This window comes from Phaenicophaeus curvirostris, chromosome 31 (assembly GCF_032191515.1).
Source record: "Phaenicophaeus curvirostris isolate KB17595 chromosome 31, BPBGC_Pcur_1.0, whole genome shotgun sequence".
In the NCBI taxonomy this organism is placed as follows: domain Eukaryota; kingdom Metazoa; phylum Chordata; class Aves; order Cuculiformes; family Cuculidae; genus Phaenicophaeus; species Phaenicophaeus curvirostris.
In genome coordinates this window covers 2,174,864-2,200,060 of record NC_091422.1, presented here as the reverse complement: position 1 = coordinate 2,200,060, position 25,197 = coordinate 2,174,864, and the positions used below count along the sequence as shown (strand labels likewise).

Here is a 25,197-nt window from a genome sequence, read left to right as displayed (position 1 = left end):
TGAGATCTTGGCACTCGCCCCACACTTATGGGGCTGGGCGGGGGGGTGGGGGGTGGCTGGTTATGGGGCAGCGCCGTGGGGCAGGGCCGTCGCCTCAGGAGGAGTCAGCATCTGGGGGGAGAAAGGGGGTGGTGTGCCCCATAGATCCCTCCCTCTGCCCCATAGATCCCTCCCTCTGCCCCATAGACCCCTCCCTGCCCCGTAGACCCCTCCCTGCCCCATAGATCCCCCCCCACACCCACCCTGCCCCCCGGCGGGTGCCATCTTGGCTCGGCAGGTGACGAAGGCATCGAAGGCGAAGACGAAGGCGAGAAGGAGGCTGAAGGTCTAAGAAGGGGGGGGGCGGTCACTTAGGGGGCATCCGTGGGGCTGGGGGGGGGATCTATGGGGCGGGGGGGTGTCTGTGGGGCGGGGGGGGGGCCACTCACGAAATCTTTGCAATTTGTTAATTAGCACTAGAAAGGGGTAATTGTTGCCATTTCGGTTGTTAAGTTGCCACTGGAAAACAGGATTAGAGGAGGAAGGATTTCTCTAAGCCTCGGGAGAAAAGCTATTGCCGTGGAATATTGACGCAAGAAGAAATTCTTATATTCTGTGCTCTTCAGTGTACTTAGGAAAATAGTTCACTGCCAGTCATGATTTACTGTTATGATATTTCTCTTCTGTAATTCATAGGAACAATCAGAGAAGGCTGAGTTCTATTGAAGCCAACCTTTTTCTGCTCCACCTCTCTGGTGATTCTCCTACTCTGTTCCCGCTTGGCAGCTGACAGCAGCGAAGCTCTCCTGGCTCCAAGTGCCCACTGTCTGCCCCTGCTCTCCTGAACTCCTGCTATAAAATCTTCCCTGGTGAAAATATCCCAGCAGAGGTGTGCTGCTTTCTGCACTTGGCGTAGGTGCCTGGAGAAGGAGGCTATTCACTTCAGCTAATGCTGGCTGGTGTTTCCTTAATCTGCCTTTTCTTCTTCTACAGACAATTTTCTTAGGTCTGTGTTTGTTAAGAAGAGGTAAGATATCTTCTTTAGGACTAAGTTGTCTTTGAAGTTCCTTTATGAAGTTAGCCTTGTACGTCATAACAGGTACTGGGCTTTATTCAATGGAACTACAAAATGCTTAGACAAGCAAATGATGTAAGGAATAGTGGAACTGTGTGTTGTTTGGAAAGAGCTGTGCAAACTGCTGCCCAATGTAGATTGATGTGCTGAAGATTTATTTCTCAAAATTCAACATTTTTTAGAACACCTCAGTATTATCTTGGATAAATGCAAGATGTTAAATCAAACATGGCTCTTACGAGGGGGAGCAAATGGAACTAAAACAGTGGCAGCGACGAGATGTTCTCACAGTGATTACTTGGGTCCTCGGGGGAAACCATGAAATGGGAAATAAATCACATTCCGGCCCCCATCAGCGTGCTATGTATCGCTTTTCTTAAGCAGGTCTTGGGGTAAAGAGCATACTAAAGCCTGAAAGGTTCTTGTGTGAGCAGAGGAAGAAAAGCATCACCGTCAGGATGTCAGCAGAGAGAGAGTGAAAGAATGGGAAAGAGAATAATTTGTTTTACCAGCTCCGGGTTGGAGGTATTCTAAAAATGACTAAAAGAACAGGGTAAGATGTATGTAGATAGAATCCATCCCTAGAGACTTCTTATTGTTTCTCTGCTCCAATCTTCATGTTAATACCTTTGGGTGAAAGAACTAATAATTATTTGTGTTGTAGAGGAGTGGTTTTCAAGGCTTGTTTTAATAGGAATTGTCATGGCGTTGTGAAAGAGCAAGAGTTAAAGGTGTTGTGTTAACAGGACTGGGAAGCAGACGAATAGTCCCGAGAGCTCTTCTGAGAGTGGGGGATTTCATCCAGGAGGAGAAAGCGGCTGCATAATCCTTTCCCCGAAGAGGTGAGTGCTAGAGGATGTAGGAGGAGTCTGAAGATGAGCTCATATTGCAACTTCTGACACCTACTGATTGTTTTAATTCAAGTATTCCAGAAAATCTGTTAAAAATTCATGCAGTTTGTTTTACTTTTCTAGTTTGGAATAATTGCAGTAGACTAGCAGGCTCCCATTTGGTTATAAGCTCTCCTAGATTTCCCCAATATAAACTACTTCATATTGTTCCCCTGGGAATTTAATTGCATTAAGAAATGATTGGCCCTGATAGACTTCTATGGTCTGTGATAATTATAATGGAATAAGATATCCATATAAAAGCATAAAATGATGTTGAAGCACATGCATTTTTGATCATTAATTAGTGAACTATCAAAGGCATTGCAGATGGAACTGGTTTTTTGCTTTTTAGAACAGAGCCTGACCACTGCAGCCTCAACTGTGTAGTAAGCTTATTTTTAGTTCTTCTTGCTTTAGTGAATACATCTGAACGTGTATTTATGTACATATTCAACTCTGCTGTGAACTTTGTAATGCTTTAAACCTTCCTGCGGAGAAGTCTGAGAGGTAGGTTTCCTTCTGGAAGAGGCCAGTGAGGCTGCTCCGTTGGTCCAGAAAGCTCTTTCTGTAGCAGTTTATTGTTTTCTTAGGGTGATACCAAATCTCCCCGTACTGGTTAATGGAGCAGCTGGGACCTGCTAACGAGCTGGTTCATAAGGAAACAGCTTACTCGTATAAAAGCAGCAAAGCTAAAAGCCGTTTGAAATCTGTGGTTCAGGAGTACTAGGGTTTTTATTCTCCTGTCCCCCAAAATCACTCTGTGTTCTGCCCATCTGGATTACTGTCAGGGGGGTTGGATTAATTAGATGAACAGATGTCAGTGTTTTATCCATTGCCTGGCATCCTGTCCTCTTCAAAAGTATCCACAGCTTCCAGCTGGGACCTCCAGGGCGCTGGAAGGATTTCCTCAGAGAAAGGCTAGGAGCTGGCTCCAGTATTTCAAAACCCACGTTACGGCAATCATGACATTTTACTTCTGACTCTGTTGCATTGGGTACAAACTGAGGGAAAAACACGATTGCTTAAAAAGTGTGAGTGGAAAGGGGTGATTTGGATCTAAATATCTCATAGCATTTATTTCTACTTGTGTTTGTGTATTTGACAGCAGGTATGCATACACATGTATTTTTTCCCTTTTCTTAAATAATGTATGCTTTTTTATAATCAGATGTGCCTTAAAATATGACGCAAAAAGGGATGTTTGTCTTGGCTTATCTTTTCTGCCACACAGACATTCCTGAGCTTGAGCATGCTTGAACTATGTTCGAGGTTGTGATCGTTCAAACTAAACATGGATCTATGCTAGCAAAGTCTTCCTCAGGGTGGATGTTCCCAGCTGTTTGGACATGTGCAGAGGGTGGGTTTATGCCTTGTGCTGAAGCTTGCGAAAAGAATGTAAAGGTGCACGTCTCTTAAGATTTCAATGGCATTTAGCTGTCAGAACTATGTAACAAGTGCAAATTAAGAAGAACGTAAGTGCAGCATCTGCCAAAAAGGCAGTAAAGATCTACCTGTGTTGTACGGCTGGCCTGTCGATAACTTTAGGACATGACCGCAGGTTTGAACATTTCAATCTGGAACAGATGTTCTGTTTCCAGGTATTCTTTTTGTGGGCTTTTGTTTGGTTTTTTGTTAGTTTGTTTGTTTGTTTGTGCTTGGGGTTGTTTTTTCTGTTATTTTAGCCGTGTAGATATTGACAAGAAAACAAACTAGCCCTGAACTCTGCCCCTACCCCGACACACGCTTGTTCCCACCCTAGGACCGTGGGTTAGCACTCTGCCTGCTGGGGGACTTGCAGCGCTTGGGCTCCTGTTCGTGTACTGACACAGCTCTATGGCCAGGACTACAGGACTCTCTTCTGATTATTCTTAGAGCATTACTGGTTTTGCTCCAAGGAATCTAACTTAGCTGGAAAAGGACAAAACTGAATTAAAAAACAAAATGAGTAGAAAATTGCTTTTTGTGTTGTAACGCTTTATTGCCCTGGTTCTAGGCTTTTTGGCTCTGATTTGGGAGGTAGGGTTGTAGAGAAGAAGTTGAATGCCGTGTCCTGCTGTCCAGCAACCACATATGTTTAAGGTGCTAGTTTGAGAAAAACCAAAAGAGTTCAATAGCGTCATGGGATTCTGCCACCTTTCCATCAGATCTCTGTATCTCGGTCTGGCCCGAAGCACAGATCTTAATCTGACAATATTTTATTTTCACTCCCCTGCACGTGCAGTCATTTGGAATGATGCCTGGCAGAATCTGCCTCCAGATGGGATGGAGACGTTTCTTTCTTCCCATACCCACCTAGAGATGCTCTGCTTACTTCTGTTTTGTAATTCTTGTCACAAGGCTCCAAAATTTTTCTAGTCTTAACACCTGCAAGTCTGAATGAGGTAACGTGATAACGTTATCCAAGTGCAAACTCCAATTCTGTTCTTCTGGACCTTGCAATCCAGAATGTGAATTTATGATGTGAGGGGAGATTCTTTCAATGTGGCAATTAATGTCTTTGTCAATCCCTTTCTTTTACAGTAGTACCCTTACTACTCCTCCAAAACATATTTCTGTGAATTGGATTCAGTTATGTAGTTTTATGGGGGTTGGTGGGTTTTTATTGTTTGGGGTTATTTTGTTTGTTTTCATGCAGGGTTTTTTTGTGTTTGGTTTTGGTTTTTTTTTTCTAGTATTAGCTGTGTGCCTATCATTCTTCCCTGAAGTGAAACCCACTTGCATCTCAAAGCCCTTCATCTTGATTTACACTGTGTGGAAACTTAAGCTATTTGGTCTTAGATTGATCCGACACTGCTCACGGCTTTGCCGTTCTTCCTTTCAGCAGCCTGTGCTCACAGTCTCTGTGAGACGAGCAGGTTGATTTACTGCTGGAGAACACTTGGGTTGCAAACTTTGGCATACCTGCTTGTATTGTTTATTCTTGCACGACTATTACGGAGCATTGTGCTTTAACAAAATATGTTTCCTCTAGAATGTGGAGCATTTAGGAGAGTCTAGAGTAATTGGAAACTTAATTGTAAGTAATTGAATGTGGGTAATTAACTATGGACTGTAAAGTGGAAAAAAGAAAGAGGAAATGCCTACTAAAAGCCATTAGTATAGTTCTGCAATAACCTCTGTCCATTTTTTATAGAACCGATTGTGCACGCATTTAGAAATGGTACTTGTCACGTGAATTAATTATGCGATCTGTTGCCAGGGAATTGTTATCATCGGTGTTCTCCATCTCTGCTGAAATACTAATTAGTATCAGTTTGAGCAACATGGGCAACCCACAACTTATTCTGTGAAACACTTATTTTTTTCTGGAAAAAAAAAAATAAATATTTAAGATTTAAAAAGAAAACCCCGAACACTGCTTTTATTTCGATGAACAGTAAGTTAAGCTTTATTTAAGAGTAAGAAATTTTGAAACTGCTGTTGTCACAATGCGGAAGACGGAGTGGCAGTATCTTTTGTGTTTGACGGGTAACGAATTAATGCAGAACTAAAAGATCTAATTGTCTTTGTTTGAATTTGCATAAAGAGCAGTCTTTGTTACATTTTCCTGCAGAATGTCTTCCTTGCTGGAGTGTGTCTGGGGTCCGCTCCGCCGGACCCTGACGAGCCACCAGCAAAGAAGGCAAGAACAGATACTGCATATGACACGAGGGTTGAATGTGCCCCATTTTCCTTAGGTTCCTGTACTGCAGGGAACTCTGTCTTTTGTACTTGTCTTTGAGCGTCAAGAGGAAGTTGTGGAAGCAAACAAATGCCCGGAATCAGGCAAAATAGAAGCGCAGCCCAAGGCGCCTCCAGGGTCATCCTGAACAGCGCCAGAATGCGAGGAGGCGCCGGCCGACTGGGGCACCCAGATCCAAGGCTGGAGTGAACCGGCGCCGGCCGAGGACACGCACCCGTCGCCGCTGACCCCAGCACTGGGTGTCTGTGGAAGCAGTGTCCTGGAGAATTACAGACACTGCAATGCCATGACCATCAATCAAGTTGAAATGAAAGCATGAGTGTGTGTTTGTGCCCTTGTGTGGCATCTGCATGTCCCTTGGTTTCCTACACCATGGATGGGTGTCTGTGTCTGTTGGGGGGTTGTGGCCTCTAGGTGGGCATCAGTGTCTGCTGGGGGAGAGCTGTCCCGGGGGTGGGAATCCACACCTGGTGGAGGGGGGTGTGCTTCATGGGTGGGCTGTCCTGCGGGTGGGTGTCCATGTGTTCCTGGGGTGTATTCTATGATTCTAACACTATATCATATGAGACAAGCTGTTGAGGAGTTTTCAGATCAAAATGGGCAGGGATATTTTCATGTGCACAACCCACCTTTTGCACCTGAATAAAGCTAGCCTTGCAAAAGAATTAATCACTGGAAAGGACACATTGTCTTTAAGGTTTCTCTCTGTATCATTAGAAAGTTGCTCTGTCTTGTACTTCTCTCATTTCTCACCGGAAGCTTTCCTCGGTGCTTTTTTTTCAGAGTTTTCCAGAGTGCTCACATAGCCCTTTCTCATGGGCTTTGTCTGACAGTCCCCTTGTAATCACAGGTCATCGGCATGAGAGAGAAGGCCATCAAATGTGGCGGTTAGGAGCGGGTACAATATCTGTGAAACTCTGTTGTAAGTAACCGCTTGGGCGCTGCATTCACCTTGTGAATTATGAGAAGGCTTTTGGACCTTGTCCGAACTTGTCCCTGGGACTCAACTGCAAGTTTCCACGTTTCTTTTAGATAATGAAGCAGGAATCTTTGCCTTGGTGTGAGTCGTGTGACATTGGCTACTTAATCGTTTCACACAGGCCCCTCCAGTCAGGGCCTTGGGTACCTGGGCTCCGCCACCTTCCCCCCCCACACACACAGCCTCGCTGCCAAATACACGGCAGCCTGGTGCCACCTGTACTGCCCCTGCTAGGGGTGAAACACCCGGGCTTTAAGGAGTGAGCTTACGCTTTTGTGGAAGCCTCTGCTGGAATCGCTGGTCTCATTCCTGACCTGTAAACGTTACCTCGCAGCCTCTCATTATGTCTGTAAATTTAAGACTTGGATTTTTCCTCTGAAAGCCTTAAATCAGCCGCTGTAAGGATGCCAGTGGCTGCAGCATGTTGCTAGTTACTTGTATGCTTGTCTGATGTGTTCCCCAGCTCCTGGGCAGCCCAGGGCAATCCTTAACCAATTGTTACAGGTCTTTCGCTGGCAATTTTCTGCTCCAGAGCCCACCTCAGTCATCGACACGGTTGGACACCCAGCAGTCATGTGAGAAAAGCAGATTTAAACAGATATCTGAGAAACCAGTGATCGGGATAAAGCACATCCACTCCGCTCTGCCCAGGGCGATTCCCCCATAGAGCTGGCAGCATCCCGCAGGCTGCAACCAGAACACCCTTCTAAGGCTCCCACACCTTGTTCCAACCCAAAACACTCATGCAATTCGTTTTGTTAAATCTTAAACAATTATCACAGGGCCTACAGCCTTCAGAGGCTGTGAAGGTTTTTGCAGGCTGAAGGACACAGGCAAATGGAGGCTGTCCTTGAAAAGACTTTGGCTGGGAGAAGGAGAAGCAAAGTAACAAGAAGAAACACCACGGCGCAGCAACAGTTCATCTCAGCCAATAATATTCCTGACCTAGGGGGGGAACAAGTAGCAAAACCCACTCACTGTAAAGAATACATCGCCTGTTCTCACCAGTTAACATATGTAAAGGAGCCATTAAGCCTAAATAAAGGTCTTTGCTCCTCAGGCAGTTGTCCCTGCAGCAATCCCCTCCAGAGGCCAGGGCTACTCCCCCTGAGGGAGTCCTGACTCCAGACATTTCACACGTTCAGCAAGAGGATGGAAACTGGCAGGGTCCTCATGCCCTTGTGCTCTGCCCTGGTCTTCCCCCAGCACTGTGGTTACCCACGGTAACTGGGATGGGAGCTGACTCCAGCAAGATCCACCGCCTTCAGCCAAGGTTATTTCTATCAGCCTAGTGCACATCAGGACTGCAATGTCCCACTGGCAAAATAGGCTTTCTTCGTCCCCTAGCAGAAGGAAACCACTGCCCCCCGCAGCCTGAAAGGACCACAGAGCCCAGTCACCAAGGGGTCTGCAGGAGCTGGAGCCAAGCCTGTCACAAGCAGGCACCTTCTGCAAACGTCACATCAAAAAGCAAAGAGAAGGGCAGGAAAAGGCCACCTTGTGATAAGAGGCTTCACTCACGTCTCGAAGCTGGGGAATCCGGCCATGACTCAGTCACCTGGAAAAAGCAACAACGAGACTGTGACAATCTAGAATCCCATTTGTGGCAGACAGGACACCCGTGTCTCCAGGCTTTATCTCCTTCCTCAGGCCGCTCTGCCACCAGCCTCTCACCCTGTTGCCATCTCTCTCTCAGCCGCTCTGCCTGCTGCTGCCACTTCTCAGGGACAGGCTCTGGCATTCCCTGCAGCCCGGGAGAAATAATTGTGAGGGTCCTTAAGCAAAGAAAAGGCAGGAATGTGAAAGCCATTCTGGCAGGGGGCGGCCGGGCTGGCAGCTGCTGGCACATCTCCGCCCCCTGAGATGATGCTTGGATGGGAGGGTGCTGCACACACCCCCTGGGGCAAGAATACACAGACAATAAGAGATTGCTGGAGTCCATCAGAATGTAACACGACTACACCGAATGTACCCCTAGACCAGCCAAGAAGATTGCAACTAACTATTTTGTATGTGCCTACTTTTACTATAAATGTAACTCCACAGGCACAGCCGGGGTCGCTCCCCTTGAAGAGCATCCCTGGCGGCCAGTCTGGTTTTTTAACCTCTTGCGCAAGAGAATAAATACTGTACTTTATTTTTGTACCAGCTTGCCGTGCCGTCTCGTTCTTAAGAGTCTGGACCCTAACAATAATAAGCACCAGTAACAACCAGTGTATTCCCCAGCGGCCGGTTTGTCTTTTTCCTGGGCAAGGGGTCCAGGTCGCAGGACTCGGCACCTTCGTTCTGCTCCAGGAGCAATTCTACATAAAAGTAAAGGTGCACGTGCTTTGGCGACCAGCTGGACGTGGGTAACTTCTGCCTGTGGGAGATGGCGTGCCCCACAGAGCTCATCCCTTGGGAGAAGGCAGCGGCCACCCTCCGCTTTCCCCCTCCACCTCTTGGGGGATGTCTGCTCTCTGCTCCTTGGAAAATGCTGGACTCAAAAATTGCCTTCAAAGGTCGTGGCAGGGCTTGAGCTTCCCTTGTGGGAAGGGATAAAAGGGATCCTGGCACCCATGTAGGAGAGACATCCCCCTTGGCCACTCTGGCATTGTCCCTGGGATGGTGCTTCCTGCAGCTGCAGGGCCCAACCCTCCCCTGAGGGAGCCCTGGCAGAAAGAGGACACTTCCCTGCTGGCTCTTGTGAGACAGAAGCAGGTTCTGGAGGCTGGCTTTGGGCTGGACCTCCCTGACACCTCTGTTTTTCGGCCAGTCTTCTCACTAGGAAAGTGAACATCTTGTGCCAGCTACAGTATGTGCTGAGCAGACGGGTCTCCTGTTATCCCTTCCTCTTTGTTTATAGTTTTTCCTTCTCTGAGGAATGTATAGTTGGGCAGACAAGGCAACTGGTACAATTCAGTGGAGATATGGCTGTTGGGAAGCTTATAATAGCATTAAAAATCATTCTTAGATAGAATAACCAGGTTGGAAGAGACCCACCGGATCATCCAGTCCAACCATTCCCATCAATCACTAACCCATGTCCCTTCAGCTCCACCCGTCCCTTAAACACCTCCAGGGAAGGTGACTCAACTCCCTCCATGGGCAGCCTCTGCCAGTGCCCAGTGACCCTTTCTGTGAAAGATTTTTTCCTAATGTCCAGCCAGACCCTCCCCTGGTGGAGCTTGAGGCCATTCCCACTTGTCCTGTCCCCCGTCACTTGGGAGAAGAGGCCAGCACCCTCCTCTCCACAAGCTCCTTTCAGGTAGTTGTAGAGAGCAATGAGGTCTCCCCTCAGCCTCCTCTTCTCCAGGCTAAACACCCCCAGCTCTCTCAGCCGTTCCTCATCAGGCCTGTTCTCCAGCCCCCTCACCAGCTTTGTTGCTTTTCTCTGGACTCTCTCCAGAGCCTCAACATCCTTCTTGGGGGGAGGGGCCCAGAACTGAACACAGGATTCGAGGAGCGGTCTCCCCAGTGCCGAGTCCAGAGGGAGAAGAACCTCCCTGGACCTGCTGGCCACGCCGCTTCTGATACAGGCCAAGATGCCACTGGCCTTCTGGGCCACCTGGGCACACTGCTTATTATTTCTGCTTATTCCACATTATTAAAATATTTCCGCTTATTCCACAGCTGGCTCCAATCCAAAGGGAAATCAGCAGAGATATTAGAAACAGCCATGATTCCATTTCTATGTCACATTATGATGTGCTGCTCTACTCCGAAGGATTTAGTAGAGGTTCACGGAAACTGATATAAAAGACGACAAATTGAAGGCAAAGGGAACTTGAAGATTCCTTGAAAGGTGGACAAAATTTCATTCTGTGTGTTGGAAACAAACTAGCTCTCCCCATAGTTTTCCTTTCCAAAAGACTCATTGTTTTGCCAGCTTAAGTACTTCAATTAATTACATCCAAGCTGTAGGACAAGTGCACCCCTAGTCAAAACTTTTTTACTCAGCTCTCCTTCCAGCAAACTTCACCTTGATCCTGACAAGCAGACATACAGAGAGTTCACTCAGGCACACTGCATTCTTTTTATTCTCATTTGTTCTTTTGTATTTTTTAATTTGTCGGCAGGAATTAAACGTTATATTTTTAATACCTGGCTCTGCATCTGCTACAGTACAACACTAATATATTCAACCCACAGATGTCACAATGCACTCTTATTCAAACCCCACTGCTAAATCCTCAAAATAACAATGCTTTCTATATTTGAAAGCTTACAATTTTTCTTTTAGTAATGCTCTCTAATTACTGAAACTTATCCACACGTGTAGACAAGTAAAATTCAGACTCTGAACTTCAGTACGTTCTAGGATATTATCTTTACCATTCCATGAGAAATCACTGCAGCTGGAAATACACGTTTCCCCACTTAACACTCGATCAGAACATTTTTGTGAGCTACTTACTTGTGTGAGCGAGCTGAGATCCTTGGGCAGTATCAGATCTGTTGGTATTCTACTCTATCCACAAACAGTTAGAGGTGCTATTCAGCATAACTCCCATCAAGTCATTTTTGGTGAAGGCTCCCAGAGAGTGCGCAGAACTGTCTTTTCCATCATACACCTTGTGGAAAACAAATAATAGCATTGAACTGGACATCTTATCTAAATATCTGAAAAATATGAGTTTATCCTTATACAACACTTCCAAAGTCGGCTCTGTACGGCCAATAGTTTCTCCAAAAGCATCACGGTTTCCGTTGTGTCAGGTACATACGGCTTGGTTACGCAGTTCAGTGAAATATAAAATATTCTGTCACTGTTAAGATGTTTTCCAGGCTTTTTTCCTTTTCAGTTTTGTGAGGCCATTTTGAATGGAATTAGTATTTATAAGCAAGCCCACCTTCTGAGGTTTCATAAAATCAAATTATTTATCAAGATTATTCACAAAGGCTGACAGAAGCATGACCTCTGAAATCACCACTGAAGTAAGTAACTGCTCTGTTTTCTAGTGTCCGGAGATATTAACACCAGAGCTGAGGGAGACGTATTAAAGTCAATCTGTCACTGCTTATTTCAGACTCTAAACCTACAGCAACTTTTTATCTTACTAAAGGTTTTAATAAAGAAAGAAAGGTCTTAATAAAGGTTTGAGTCTATTTCCAGCCTAAGTGTGGAGATGATCTCCTTTACTTATGTTATTTTATTAAAAACTTTCAATGAGAGACAAAATCAACACTATTAACCTCCAGTCACAGAATGAATAAGAGTTTCTTTAGATCGTTCACCAGTACAGGACAAGCACAAAGAATTGGCTAGGGCTTGACAATTCAGTTTTGCTTATTGCAGAACCTTGAAAGCCATAAAGTACCGAAACAGTCCTCTAAGGGTTTTTCTGTTTGTTTGGGTTTGGGTTTTTGTTTTGTAATCAAAATGAATTAAAAAAAAAAAGATAACTTCTTCTTTAAATTAAATAAATCACCTGTACTTTATCATGGAAAAATAAACAAATATGAAGTGTGTTTCATAATTCCAAGCATATACCATGCATCATGGGAATGCTTATGGAAAAGCAAAGAATCAGTCTGAACAGCTTTCTTCTAATATGAAATAAAAGATAATTTACCCTGATGTCATACAGGTGAGAGTGACCGCAGATAACTAGTATAAAAGACACAACTGCAGTATCTTAAGCTCTTAATTCATTTCCAGTGCTGACACTAGCAAAATAAACTAATAAAGCCAGCATGCACAGAGATTTTTTTTAAGCTAAAAGCCTAAATTTAGTTTAATTAACATAAACAAATATAAATAACTACCTTCCATAAAAGAATCTTTTGAAAAATAATACATGATGCTAGCCATTAATAGAACAATGCTTTCTGTCTTTATTACTAAGGAAAGATTGTCTTATATCAGGCCACGTGGATGAGCTCTCAGAAGAGACAATCAATTGTATTTAAGATTTGTGCCAGCACTAACACGTATTTAATGTCTACCTGTAGGCAGAAATATGACTTTAAGCTGTGCTAAGAGCATCTGAAAAAATGCTTCCTGGCTTCTACCATTGTCCTAGGCCAGAACTACAGATCTTTCATGGATTGATTACACTTTATTTATCAGAACTGTAAAACCACTGTACAAAATAAATAAGCATTTGTTCATCGTAAGATTTATTGTTTAATAACATCCTGGTCACACATATTATGCAAAAACACAGAGAAAATTTACTTGGATTGAGGAATGGAATAATCTATTTTTAGTAGTCATTAATAAAGTATCACAACTATGTTAAAAATGTGATTTTTCTTCACCTTAAAATAGAAAAGACAAAACCCCAAATCAGCCGACGACTAACACTGTTCCTTAGACATCCTCTTCCAACAGTTTTCTAATACTGCATCTCTCAAGATGAATCCAGACACAAATGAAAACATTGTTTGATGAAGTAAAAATGAGATAAGACGTATCATATGACAGTAGATGCAAAAAACCCTAACAATTTTTAACTGGGGACACTTATCCAGTTGTTGTTAACATTACAGATATAAGTAGGCACATGTCTAGTCTAGTAATTGAAATAATATTGCATTGAATCTCCGTGGACTAAACTGATAACTAGCTTGAATCACCCCTGGGAAAGTAAATTAGACAATTGGAGAACACATTTAACACATGAATCTAGACATTATCACTATTAGATCCCACATTTTTAACTCATTTAGGATCCATTTGACATTCACATGTTACGATTACTATTTTCTCTGTCATGACCACAAAGAGAAGGTCTATATGGCCAAATAGATGAAAGACGTGGAATAACATCCTGGTTTTCCTCTTACCTGTGACAAATTCACAGCGATTGCATTATAAAGATTTCACTGTAAGTGGCCACTTTAAAGAATTATGAAATTTCGAGTGGGAATTACAGCAGGGAGATCGGGAAACTGAAGTGTTAGTGATGAGAAAGGATAAGGTTTAAAATAAACAGATAATCCAGGTACTCAGTTTTGCCATATGCCTCAAAATGGTGATTCTGTTTCTATTTCTTTACTTGAGTTCAGATTTCTTCCCTGCTAATTCAAGTACAGACTTTGCCACAGCTGCAGAAAACTTTGCCTGCTACTCAGTCATTAACCTGCCTGAATTCTCCTTGAAAACATGAGTTTTGACTCCCCCTCACATTCCTACTGAGGTCAGAAACACCCTTGCAAGTGTTATTTTTGATGAACTGAAAGGGAAGTGCTTGCTCTACTGCTGGGATCAAAATATGTAGGCACGAGGACAGTGCTACAATTATTCCTGAGGTAGTAACGGTGCTAATTTCTCTGCATCTGCTGTGAGAATATAAAATCAGACCCTCCCCTGAAGGAGAGGGAAAGGCTGGCTGGATTTTCTTCAATTCCCGTTTCTCATTCTGACAGTAAAGAGAAATTACTTACAAATAAACTTTTCAATTTTCTTTGATTGCAGAGATTTTAATGGCATAAAATCATCCCAAAGGGGAATGTATTTTAAAAGCTTTTATGGTTTGAGGGATAATTCCTGTATAGCCTCCTGACATTTTTATGCACCTTCCTATATATATTCCAAAATCTCTTAATTACGTCCTCACGGAATTCTTAGTGCTCCTGTCTCAAACTAATAGCGATGCTATATACACCGTAAGACACTCATGTTGAGTTGACCTTGGCGTTATCAAGATTCTTTCCTCACGCTTCTTTCCTTCAGAGGTTTTATAAATATTCTGCATCCTTAGTGCATCCCTTGCAAGTTGCCTGCAAGGTCATCTTGGGACTTTCCCCTGTGCAGACACAAGACAGAAAACTCAGGCTTATAACATATTGTGCCCATATTTAGGATACAAAAAGGTAAGGAAGAAAACTTCAGAAGCCCACAGCTCTCCCAAAAGGGAGGGGAGGATTATGTTATGTCAGTTGAGAGTGAACTCGTTTTTGCTGAAAAACTAGGTGCTGTAGACCATAAGACATTTTCCTTTTGCCTAACTGATATTTAAAAGGCTACTTTCTTTGCAAAAAAAAAATTAAAAAACAAAATGGAGAAGGAACGCAATAGTGACTTCTGATAAATTTCTGAAGAAGAAAAATACATGACCTTGTATGAAGGAGAAAACATCAATTCACACGTGTACAAACAAAATTGACAATTAGTCCTAAAGATGATTTAGCCCTGAAATATGAGAGTTTGTAGAGGAATGAGGTTTAAAAACAAAACGGTGGGCATTTCTTTGCCTCTGCTTATTGACTTTTAGTGCCCATTTCTTGAGCTGTCTGTGCAAGTGTGGAAGAACAGAGCAGAGCTGCAGAAATCACAGACACGGGCAATTGTTGAGGGGTTTATGTTTTAGAAGCAGAGACTCAGTTTGGACAAGAGAAGGCTGAGAAGGGATATGATCAAAGTTTACAAAATCATGAAGGTATTGGAGAGCAAGCTTGCAAAACTGTTCATCAAACCAGCACTGTTAGAGCAAAGGGCACTTAATGAAACCAGATGTTTCATTAATCAATTAAGAATGTGGATTTCAAAGAAATAAAAACAATGACTTCTTCATGCAGTACACAGTGAACTTCCACGATTTGATGGCAGCGAGTAAGTTTCTAGCAGCATTAATTAATTTAAAGGACTAGCAGATTTCAAAGACAACACGGTAGCAGCAGGTGGAAGAGACGGCAAAGTGCTGCTTAACTTAACCCACCAGGAGCCTGAGGGACCGTAGGGGCGATGGAGCACAGACAGTGGCCAAGCTTGCGTGACCTCAATAAATTACCGATTGCTATAATCAGGGCAAGTGCACTGAGCTACATACGTGCAAAGCTACTGGGAGCCGGAGGGACCACAGCCGAGAAGCTCAGTGGGGAGTTGAAGTCTTTGCCTGCACTGTCAGACCACGGGAGGGGACAATATCGACCAAGGGACAATACACACCTCGTATTTTGCCCACTTACTCAATTCATTTTGATCTAAAAGAAAAACCACAGGCCGCGGTCTGGCAGTGTTTAATTCACTGTGTCCACACAAGCATGGAGGTGTTTAGTATCAACAATTTTGTGGGTAAAGATGGAGAAAATGCTGTTCTTTTGACTGTAACTTTCTAATCCCGTAGGGGATTCTTAAAGGTTTGCTTCTTTCTTTCATGGTGTAATTCAGTCTTGTTAAAAAGAACACGTGTAACAACAAAGTTAGGAATGTCTAGACTAATAAAGTCAATACTTATTGATTTATATTTATAGAGAGGGGTCTCTCATTTTTATTTCCTTCCCACCTTCACTATAAGGAAACTTACAACTTCAAATCGAATTTTCACACTAATCTACATAAAGTGTCTCTTAAGATAACAAAAAGGATAAAAAAAGGCTACCAAAGGCTACCAAAACTGGATTCATAAAACTTGGTGTTTTTTCCAGCCCCAGGGTTTTTCCCAGAAAAGAACTATTCGCTGACCTGGAGCTGACTTTGAACAACAAGACATTATGTTTAAATATTGTAGTTCACGACGCTGTATTACAGGTTTTAAAATGTAAACAAAACAAGCCAAACCAAAACAAGCCGGGTAAGAGTTAAAAGAATGAACACACAATATGAAAAAGGACCCTTAAAACCAGCCCAGTTGCATTGTGTCAGTACGGAACACTTGGAAAATGTGCATTTCAGAGTTGTCTCCTCTACTGATACTCAGTCCTGTTTCTGTGTGTCTTTATGGCTACATCTACGGTAATTAGCTGTCTATTGTGTCCCACCAACATTGCATTTATTTTCTTATTTTCTAGGGCTGCAATCAGCTTGTACTGTAAAAGTTTTAATAGTTTATCATTTTCTTTAATTATTTATAAGCCTTGTACACATAACTCGTGATTCATTTCAACCCCCAAACAGATTTAGAAGTGAGAGAGTTAAAAAAACTAAATTATATATGAAGAAAGTGACGGGGCACAGGACAAGAGGGAACGGCCTCAAGCTCCCCCAGGGGAGGTTTAGGCTGGACAGTAGGAAAAAATTCTTCACAGAAAGGGTCATTGGGCACTGGCAGAGGCTGCCCAGGGAGGGGGCTGAGTCACCTTCCCTGGAGGGGTTTAAGGCACGGGTGGACGAGGTGCTGAGGGACATGGGTTAGTGTTTGATAGGAACGGTTGGACTCGATGATCCGGTGGGTCTCCTCCAACCTGGTTATTCTAGGATTCTATTAAAGATGTAACAAAAAGTCTAATGAGTTAAAAAAAACAAATTATATATGAAGAAAAATGTAACAAGAAGTCAAATAAAGGGTGAATGAAAAGATATATGACCACATTTTCAAAAAATGTGCTTGAGTTTCCTTAAAAGAGTCATAACAAACATTCTTGTCTATCTGTTCGCCACCCTATAAACCTTGGCCCATTTTCTACAGTAAGGACTATATAATTTATATTGCTCTTTTTTTCCCTGATTCTTCATAAAGTTTTTGCCATCTACAACTAAAAATATCTGAAAACAGTTTCCAGACACGTAGCAGAATTGAATTTCTTACCTGAAAATGTGATGCTGAAGCCTTCATGAGAAATCGAAAAATCAGATATAAATCAAAGCGCAGTAAAATTTGCATTTTCAGTAATGAGCAAATAATCATGAGAGCTCTCCAGGTCAAAGGTGTGAAAAAACAGCTGGACACCTTTAAAAATATTAAAAAGGGGAAAAGACAAGCATTAAAAGGGAAGTTTTTTTCTCTTCCTTTATAAAGAGGTGACACAGAAAGCAAAACTTACAGTATATAGAAAGAGTTTTAGAAAAAGTCACACACGGAATCCAAACATGACACACAGAAAAGAAAACATGCAGAAAATAAAACTTGCAGAAAGAACTTGGGCTTAACCAATCCAAATGTGCAGTGTGGACGTTTGTTTAGCTCGCTGTAAATCAATCCCTCCCCTCAGAGGACTGATGGAATTCAGAGCTATTTGTATACAGCACTCTGAAAATCCAAATTTGTATGGTACAGATTTTATTCAAGTTCCTCTATGTCTCCTTCATTTATAACCTCTGTCATAGTCTTACTATTAAACCAGGAGATGTACATTAATAATTGGCTAAGACTTTGTATTCAGGTTTTATATTTTGCATTTTTGTCCAACAGAATTCTATCTTTTATTCTAACCTTCCAGGAAGTGCCCACAGATACAAGATTTGTGAACAGTCTTCCATATATACAGATTCATATTTTCTGGGACCAATCTTTTACTCAAGTCATGCCTGTTTTTTCAATTTTGAATTTCCATTAGGTTTTCAAATACAATTATTTACTGTAGGGAATAACGTTCTTCATGGAAAGGCTTCTCGTACGATTTACATTTAAAATGCCATATACATTTTAAACAAAAACCCAGCCTGTAAGAAGATTTTAAACAGCAGAAACTTCCAATATAGTTATATATATCATATATAGTTATATATATATATTGATAGGAATGGTTGGACTCGATGACCCGGTGGGTCTCTTCCAACCTGGTTATTCCATGATTCTATGATTCTATTATATATAGTTATATATATAATCACACATAATAGCATCCAAATGCCACTTTACTATATGTATTGCCTAAATATATATAATTTAAATTCAGATTTAAATCTGAAATCTAAGGTTCCTAATCAACAGATCAAATCTGCTTCTTCACGCTTAATAATCATGCAGAAGAGCAACCAACAGGATCCCCACAGCTTTCACCAAACCTTTTGTGCTATTTAATAAGTAACTATTATTTTAATGTATTTTACCTCTTCTACTTTTCCTAAAAGAGACTAAAAGACATTTGTTCCGCTAATAATTTAAAGAATGTTTCTTTTGCGGAATAAACACAACATTTTAACACCGCATTCAAAGATATTTATTTTGCAAAATCATTCTTCCTCAGAAGACTGGCAGAAAGCACTAATTTAATACATAAAAGGGATTTTATTGCGTTTCTGTGTTTCAATTTTTTAAACACAGACATTATGTAGGCAGATGCAACTCCCATTAGATTCTTACCCTTGCCAGGTGACACTTCAGTTGTCCAAGTGCAGTTTAAAGAGTTTGGATAAAAATCAGGAAAACCTGGAGAGAGAACAAGCAAGAGGAAAAAAGTGAGGGAGAAAACCACACAAGTCATACAGAAGTCCTGTTTATTATTGAAAACATGTAAAAAGAAATCAGTTAGCTTTTTAAACTATCCTTAAAATTAAAAACAGGCTCAATTATTAGAGTAAGATGTTAATTCATCCAAAGCCATGACAAGCACCTTTGACAACGATCCATTTCTTCTTCCATTAGTCCTTGAAAAAGAGTTTATTTTTCATCTACAGCCTCTCCTGTTAGTTAATAGGATACAAAAATAGGTAAAACTTTGTTCCAGAGCTCTGCAACCATTAATTGCTATTGTAGCATTACTTAAGAAGCAAGATTATTATTTTGTGTGAACTAAATTAAAACAAAGTATCTTGCATCTAATTGCAAGGGAACAGATTGATCGGAGCGAGCCCAGAGGAGCCACAAAGATGATCCAAGGGCTGGAGCAATTTCTGTACTAGGACAGAGATAGAGTTGGCACTGCTCAGCCTGGAAAAGGCTGCAGGGAGACCTCAGAGCAGCTTCCAGTACTGAAAGGGGCTCCAGGAGAGCTGGGGAGGGGCTCTTGATCAGGGAGGGCAGGGATAGGACAAGGGGGAGAGGGTTTGGGCTGAAAGAGGGGAGATTGAGATGAGATCCTAGGGAGAAATATGTTGTGCTGTGAGGGTGGGGAGGCCCTGGCCCAGGTTGCCCAGAGCAGTGGTGGCTGCCCCAGCCCTGGAGATGTTCAAGGCCAGGCTGGATGGGGCTTGGAGCCCCTGATCCAGTGGGAGGTGTCCCTGCCCAGGGCAGGGGTGGAACTGGATGGGCTTTGAGGTCCTTTCTAACCCAAACCATTCCACAATCCTGTGATTCTCCAGCCTTGGTGTTGAGGTTCTGTTAAAAAGAAACCAAAACAACAAAAACCAAAAAACACACTACAAGATTTTCACATTATCAGATCAACCAGAGCTCGCAGAGTACAGACTGAAGTGATGAGAGAAGTTGTGCTTAAATCAACATTGTTGCAGAATGGCACATGCCCACAGACTTCCTATCTCCTAACTTGGTTTCAATATTTTTAAAGCTAAGGAAGCCCAGCACCATTCCTGCCTCTTCAGAAATTCATGTTGCCAGGCAAAGAACTCCAGAACTTCCAGCTGACCCTTCAGAAAAAGACCATGACTTCTAGGAACCTGAAGTTTAGGGAACACAGTCAAATGATGGTTCTGGGAACCAAGAGCTTCCTAGGAGAGGACTAGCAGGATAAAAGAAGGACATTGCTTGAACAAAAATTACCTTTGCCTTTCAAAAAAAGCTTTTCCTTCTTCTTTAACCGAACCTGGTGCGGCTCAGCCAGCCGGCTCCTACAACTATCTGAGGATAAAGCTCCAGGCTCGATGAAACACCCATGGAAATGAGCAGATTTGGACAGGAAGAACCTGGACTTTAGCTCTTTGCTGAAACCCCCTCTCCTCTCAAGTCAGAGTCCACACCAAGCTTCTAAGAAAACGCAAAGGAGATGAAATGGTCCATTTTATAGAGCTCAGAGGGAACCACCTCCCTTCCGAGACTTTTCCACCCTGCACAGCACACATCTCTGCCTCAGCTTCATCTCCTGCTACAAATCCTCTCCTACCTGAGCCTACGCAGCACAAACCAAAAGCCTCCATCACCAAAACAAGCCAAAGGGAGAAAACAAAGCCAGACCACACGCTATCAGCCTCCAAAGCTGCTGGAAAGCACAGGACCTTGAAGGTTCTCCGTGCAAGGAGCCGACCTACAACATCACAGCACCAAGACCTGCCGGCACCGAAGTCACCTCCCTGTCCTGCTCATAAAAAAACCCTTACAAACATCTTACCAAGATTTAATGTACATTTATTCTTAACACGTGGAACATATAGTTTAAAGATTTCATACTGAATAACTGATATTCATTAAGCCAAAAAAGGAAAAAAGGGAGGAATTTACATCAAGTTTTTAGCTACATTGTCTGAAATACAAATATGCAGAATTCATCACTGAAAAATCTCAATTGCGTTTCTTCATCAGGAACTTCAACTGAACCTACAACTTTTTCACACCTCGATTAGAAAGAAAACAAAAAACAGGAAAAAAATACACTATAAGTTGATTGGCTGCTGAGACAGCAATGACTTTATCCACAGAGACCGGTACAGCATCCTCCAGGGAGGGATGTCTGGCAAGAGATTAAACAATTGTGTCTCGCTTTTGCAGGTCATCAACTCGGTAACTCGTCATACTATAAAGGGGGAGGAGAGGGGGACAAAACTGCAGGGGATCTCAGGGTATGTGCAATGTACAACGTCATATATATATACACACGTGGCAGCGCTCGGGCTGCGGCTAAAGGTTAAAACCAGTTCTAAGAGGTGATCTCAGGGTAATTCACACAACCCTGAAAGGAACCAGAAAGATTCTTCCCTCCTCCTCCTTTTAAGTGCAAATGGAGAAAACAGTCAGTTGCTGAGATAGAATTAAAACCCGAGCTCTCTCTTGCATCCAAGGGTCGACCAAGCTGCTACACAGTCTCCTTGGAAGCTCCACGGTCATGACTGGCTTCAGATGGAGCTCTAGGGCTTCAAAGATGCCGAGCGCCAGAGTAACTCGAACTCTTGGCTTGGAGCCCTGTGGCTCTGGTTGCAGAGCCAAACTGCAGAGCAGTTGGAATTATTCTTAGCACAGCTCAGCAAGTGCCCTCTCCATGCTCTCCTAAACCAGAGGACTCAAAATTATCAGAAAAACATTTACGGGTCTTGGCACGGATACAGAGAGCAAGTCATACGCAAGGATTCTTGAAAGAGATTTATGTTCATTCGAACTCTGTCCTGAAACAAACCTGCTGGTTTGGGGAACAAGGAGTAGGAGGCAGCAGGGCAGTCAGGAGAGGAGGCAGGTCTGGAGCCTCTGTCTGCAGGTTCAGCAAGGCAAAGACAACAAAAAGCTCCGCATTGTGGTGCAGAATGACCCACAGCTCCCCCAAATGATCAAGAACTGACTCCAACCTCATCCCACCACTTGGGCCCCAAGCGTTATGGAGTTTGGGATGTTCCAGGGGGGAAGGGAAGCCCAGTAAAGCTTCCTGATCTCCTGCTGCCTGACCAGAACATGCACACCTGCCAACTGCACAGCCTCCGTTCTCAGAACGTTGTTTTGCTAGCACTGGGAACGCTAATTAAAGCTTATCTAAACTATCTGGAAACTAGGAAAAAGCGTCTCCTGTATAAAGTACTTAGTTCTACACATTCATAAACACAGAGTCCCAAGCTTTTTCATCCTCCCCTCAACACAAATTTGAGTTGGACATTGAGGGGCTGGCGTATAGTTCAGAGACGGGAACGAAGCTGGGGAAGGGTCGGGAGAACAAGTCTTATGAGGAGCAGCTGAGGGACCGGGGACTGTTTAGCCTGGAGAAGAGGAGGCTGAGAGGAGACCTCATTGCTCTCTACAGCTCCTGGAAAGGAGGTTGGAGCCAGGTGGGTGCTGGGCTCTTCTCCCAAGTAAGAAGCGATGGGATGAGAGAAAACGGCCTCAAGCTGCACCAGGGAAGGTTTAGATTGGATATTAGGGAAGAATTCTTTACCAAAGGAGTGGTGAAGACCTGGCAGAGGCTGCTCAGGGCAGTGGTGGACCCTCCATCCCTGGTGGGGTTCAAAAAGCACGTAGATGTGGCACCTGGGCCATGGTTTAGTCAGCACAGTGGGGTTGGGGTAACGATTGGACTGAATGAGCTGTGACGTCTTTTCCAACCTTCAAGATTCTATGATTCTAAGAAATTTCACAGATTCTTCTGTCCCTCAGTCCAGCAAACGAGAAGCTTGCCAACAACTCACCTGCTGCTGCTGTTGATACATGGTGGTTTGCTGGCGAGGGAAGGGGTTGCCGGAGGATGTGCCTTGAGCGGAGAATTGATTGCCATAGGAATCACGTCTGGAGAAGAAACAGATGCATTACTTGTGTGACCACTCTCACAATCCCAGAGCTCCCAAACCGGGCCGAGCTGCTGCTGGGAACACCCCGCACAGACCTTTGTTGCTGCTGCGGCTGCGGGTAGCGGCTGGGAGAATACATCCCCGACTCCGGGCTGGAAGGCATGATGTTGGGCTGCGGAGTTCCGCTTGCTAAGTTGCCCTCAGGTCCCCTGCCGGGCTCCGTCCTACAGGGAAGCAAACACAAAGACCGCACACGTCCAACTTGAATTCACCCTCGCTCCTCAAATGGATCAGGAAAGTCACAATGGGAAGTGAAAGCGATCGTTTCACGAGGTTCAAGCACCCACCTCACTCTGTCGTAAGGACCTCCGTAGGAATAGTGTTGCCGCTGTCCGATGGCCATATTACCCATCCCTGGACCTGCAGCACGATTGTAAGGGTCACCCATACCACTGTTGGGGCCCTGCCCTGAGGACATGAAGGGATCGCTTCCAGGAGCTGAAACACAGAAAGAACCACCAGTAAACACATCTTTCTAACGCAGACGTAGACAGGCCCTGTCTCCTGGGGAAGGAGGGCAAGCAGAAGGTCTCCTACAGCTAATTCCAGCATAGAGAGACAGGGATTAGTACTCAAGATGAGGGAAAGGAGCACACGAGGACCTCCTCACCTTTCCTCACACTGCTGTAAGGATCTTTATTTGGCTCATAAGACATGTGACCCATCATGTCAGAGGTATTCATGCTGGGCTGGTACCCTGGATTTGGAGTCATGGAGTTCCGCTTTTGGAACGTAGGATCACTACCATCAGCAAAGGCATCCTGAAGGCCCACCAAGTTACTCCTGATCCAAAAAAAAAACCACAACAGGATTATAGAGGTCCACCATGCTCCTCAGGATACCTTTCCCCACGTTTTTTCTCAGGTGTTGCTGTCCCCTAGGATCACAGTCACACTCCTCCAACAAAGTCACAAAGAACTGCCCTTCTACAAAACTGTCCTTGACCCCAAACCCAAAGGAATCACTATTCTCACACAGATCCAGAGCCAACGGTGTTGCTGTAAGCCATGAACGAAGGAGCAAAGCCAGGGAGCCCCACCACAAGAGCCATCTGTGGTAGGGACCCAGCAGCACCCTTGCAGTCACACTGGGAGCGATGGTTTCATACCTGATGCCTGGCAAAGGGGGCATCTGGCTGTGTGGCGTAGACGCTGGAGTTGGTGGCTTCAAGTCTCCTCCTTCTGCCATGGAGCTGCTGGTGGACTGAGGCACCTGAGGGCCCTGCATGGAGCCTGAACCCGCTGCAAGAACAGAAACGCATGAGCAGAGAGCCCTCCAAGAGACAGAGATGAACCACGGCCAAAGAAGTACAAGGAGCAAAACACTGCAAGGAGAACCTGGGCCAGACTTCCCAGAAGAACCACGTGCAGTAGCATAAAGCTGAGAGGACATGTTTGCTCTCATTGTGACTTTATTCTTTACCACGTTCTTTTACACAAGGCGCCACCACCATGGCACCATGTTGTGCTGCCCAGGACATCTCACTCCAAAGGCTGATGCTCTACAGTGCACCTTCATGTTCTCTTTCTGTCGAGAAAGAAGGCGGGTTTGAGCCCTCTCCTGGAAGCGCGAGCCCTCTCCTGGAAGCGCGAGCCCTCTCCTGGAAGCCTCACCATCTTTTTAGTGATAGAAACTCCAGGATGTAAGCGGAAATCACCAAGTTAACTCTGAACAAGGCTCTGCCCTTCCAGAGGGGTTAATTCATGCAGGTCAATTCAAGCACCACTCCCAAGGATTCCTGGAACAGGGAATGCCGGAGATGATGGATCTTTCACTGAACAACCAAACCCGTCCAGCAAGTTCCCTGGCTCCATACAGGTTGCTTTACACTACAGTAAGCTTTCATGAAAAAATCTCAGGCCATCATGTGTGATCCAGCTGTGCCACCGGCTCGAGGAGCTCTCCCTGCCCCAGATCACTGTGACACTGCCAGCTCTCAGGTTCATACACTCCTCGCAGCTGGCAAGAGCTGAACTCTTCATTAATGTTTCCATTAGTTACCATCCCCAGCACGCGATATCCCTCGGCTTCAGCCCTGCTGCTTGATGAGTCATTTCAGCTCTTCATTAAAATCCACCGAGGTCACGTCCAGGCCATGTTTGTTTACACCCCACCTTCCTGGCACCCTGTCCTCTTCTTCACGGCTCCCTCCCAGCCCGGGGAGGCCTTGGCAGAAGGAGGAGCAGAGGCAAGCTCAGCGGGGAGTTTCATTCATGGGCCCTCCCCGCCGTTCTCCTTCCCGTTCAGCTCCGCTCGCTTCCCCCAGAAATTCACCGTTTGGAACGCTGGCATCGGCAGGAAGAGGCCTCGAGACATTCCCCACCTCGCTGCCAGTTGGTGCTTGTCCCCACCCCCTGCTGTCCCTCCCACTCACAAATTCACACACGCTTGGAGCCAGGCCAGTTCCATTACTCTGGGAATTAAAACCCAACGGCAGACTGATTCCGCACCCCGGGGACGCGCCGCAGTTTGTGAGCAGGAACCCAAGCTGGGCTGCAGGAAACCCGCGCCACGTGCCTGCGCGGCACCACCCGGCCCAGCCAAGGCCCTTCTGTGAATACGTTT

At 44.4% G+C, this 25,197-nt stretch overlaps 1 protein-coding gene and 1 pseudogene across 1 annotated transcript in view; one reads left to right on the top strand and one right to left on the bottom strand.

Moving 5' to 3' along the window:
• LOC138732433 (DDB1- and CUL4-associated factor 11-like) overlaps positions 1-25,197 on the top strand; it is a 51,681-nt gene that overhangs the window by 6,957 nt on the left and 19,527 nt on the right. The gene's annotated exons all lie outside the window — the stretch shown is intronic.
• Positions 95-25,197, bottom strand: part of LOC138732423 (AT-rich interactive domain-containing protein 1A-like) — a 30,610-nt pseudogene continuing 5,507 nt past the window's right edge.